Raw genomic sequence first — 2,747 nt, 5'->3', positions numbered from 1 at the left:
AGCTTGAGTATTTTCCACAGTATATTGTTTCAATATTAACAAGATATTTATTTTATTTTTGTTTATGTCTATGTATGTCTATGCACATCTGTGTGGGTGCCCATGGGGGCCAGAAGAGGGTGTCAAATCATCTGAAACTGGAGCTACATCCCATTGTGAGCTGACAAATGTGGGAGCTCAGAGCAAAGCCCCAGCCTTCTGAAAGATCAACAAGCATTAACTGCCAAGTCATTTCCCCAGCTCCATCTATTCTTTATCTTTAAACTGTCTGTGGTTCTTTGTTCTCCCAAAACCAATTCTCAGGGTAATCCCTAGCACTACAACAGAGTACCAGCTGCACCCTGCATCCCTCCATGCCTCCTCCTCAGGAAGATCCCACAGACAATTCCTCTTTGGCCTCCCCTCCCTCCTTGTTGCTGAGTCCCAGTCCCCAAATCAGGTGGACACCCCATGCTCAAACATAGATCACACCTGACAGAAGACAAGGTGGGCTGCCAAGGAACCTTCTTCACCTTCTCTGTTCGTTCAGACCCAATCCTTAGGATTGTCCCAAGCTCTGCAACTGAACATCTTCCCCTGACTTCCCCTACTCCCAACCTGCAAAACCAGTAAGCATTCACCATGAACACACCAGCAAAGCAGGTTAGGAAAATAGGCAGCATACAGCCAACACACTCTCTGAAGATCCAGAAAGGAAACAGAAACCAAGGAATAAAACATGTACCTCACAAGGACATACTCAGAAATCAGCACCTAGACCTATAATCACCCCCAAACCAGAGGCCTGCATGCCAGTGTCAGAACACAATATAACAGCCAGGGCAACATCTCTCCACCAGAGCCCAGTTCCCCTACCACAGAAGGCCCTGAATATTCCAACATAGTTGAAACACAAGAAAAAGACCATAAAATTAACTATATGAAGATGATAGAAGTTCTTAAAAAGAAATTAACAATCACCTTAAAGAAATTAAGGAAAATACAAACAAACAATTGAAGAAAATTAATAAATCCCTCAGAGAAAGGCAAGAAAAAAACACATTTGGAGGAAATGAATAAAACTGTTTAAGACCTGAAAATGGAAATAGAAGCAATAAAGAAAACACAAACTGAGGGAATTCTGGAAATGAAAAATTTAGGAAAGAGAACAGGAACTACAGAGGCAAACATTACAAACAGAATACAAGAGATGGTAGAGAGAATCTCAGGCATTGACTATATGATAGAAGAAAGGGATACATTGGTCAAAGAAAATGTTAAATCTAAAAATTTCCAGACACAAAACACCAAGGAAATCTGGAACACTATGAAAAGACCAAATCTTACTAAGAATAATAGGAATAGAGGAAAGAGAAGAATCCAGTTCAATGGCCCAGAAATATTTTCAACAAAATTATAAAAGAAAAATTTTCTAACCTAAAGAAGGAGATGCTTGTGCTTGCTTCGGCAGCACATATACTAAAATTGGAACGATACAGAGAAGATTAGCATGGCCCCTGCGCAAGGATGACACGCAAGTTCGTGAAGCATTCTACATTTTTCTGTATTCTCCCTGAACACCCACACTCCAGTGTCATTCCCTTCCCCACATCCTGCCTTTCTGTGTTTATACCCCTGTGTGAATTAATTATGATTTGAGAAAAAATTAAAAAAAAATTGAGGATGAAAAAAAATAAAAATAAAATATCCAACTACCTTAAAAAAAAGAGAAGGAGATGCTTATAAAGGTAAAAGAAGCATACAGCTCACCACATAGGTAGGGCCAGAAAAAAGTCCCTGTGCCACATAATTAGCCACTAAATGTACAGAGCCGAATGACTATTATAAAAGCTGTAAAGGAAACATATATAATATATAAAGGCAAACATCTTAGAATTACACCTGCCTTCAAAGCCAGAAGGTGTTTACTGGTAGAATTTTGGGGGTCAGTTATGTATATTATGTATATGTACATCATCTGCAAATAGTGATATCTTGACTTCTTCCTTTCCAATTTGTATCCTCTTGACCTCCTTTTGTTGTCTAATTGCTCTAGATAGAACTTTAAGTACTATACTGAATAGATAGGGAGAGAGTAGGTAGCCTTGTCTTGTCCCTGATTTTAGTGGGATTGCTTCAAGTTTCTCTCCATTTAATTTGATGTTGCTATTGGCTTGCTGCATATTGCTTTTTATTATGTTTAGGTATGCATCTTGCATCCCTGTTCTCTCCAAGACTTTTAACATGAAAGGGTGTTGGATTTTGTCAAAGGGTTTTTCAGCATCTAATGAAATGTTTGTGTGATTTTCTTCTTTCAGTTTGTTTATATAGTGGACTATGTTGATGGATTTTCATATATTGAACAATTTGAGCTCTCCTGGGATGAAGCCTACTTGATCACTGGGGAGGCTTCCAGGAGTCAACGTGGGTGGGGATATAAACCTGGAGAGGTTACCTTGTGTAGCCAGGCAGAACCTCTATGGGTGGGTAAGGACTACAACCCACCTACAAAACTTTTAACCCAAAATTCATCCTGGCTAAAAGAAATACAGGGACAAGGATGTAGCAGAGACTGAACAAATGACCAACTAATATCCTGCTCAACATGAGACCCATTTTTGGGCAAGCACCAATCTCTGATACTATTAATGATACCCTGTTATGCTTGCAGACTGGAGCCTAGCACAACTGTCTCTGGTAGTGAAGAGGTCATCTCAGAACCTTTGGAAAATCCCACCAGGCCCCTATCCTTCCCAGAAGAGAGAAGT

The 2,747-nt window shown here is 39.8% G+C and overlaps 1 non-coding gene across 1 annotated transcript; it reads left to right on the top strand.

Moving 5' to 3' along the window:
• Positions 1 to 1,434: 1,434 nt before the first annotated feature.
• Positions 1,435 to 1,541, top strand: LOC114625443. The gene has a single exon (XR_003712080.1). It is a non-coding gene; the product is annotated as a U6 spliceosomal RNA (small nuclear RNA).
• Positions 1,542 to 2,747: the final 1,206 nt, after the last annotated feature.

The sequence above is a fragment of the Grammomys surdaster genome, unplaced genomic scaffold, assembly GCF_004785775.1.
Source record: "Grammomys surdaster isolate TR1022 unplaced genomic scaffold, NIH_TR_1.0 217, whole genome shotgun sequence".
Classification (NCBI taxonomy): Eukaryota; Metazoa; Chordata; class Mammalia; order Rodentia; family Muridae; genus Grammomys; species Grammomys surdaster.
This window is presented reverse-complemented; position numbering and strand designations above follow the sequence as displayed.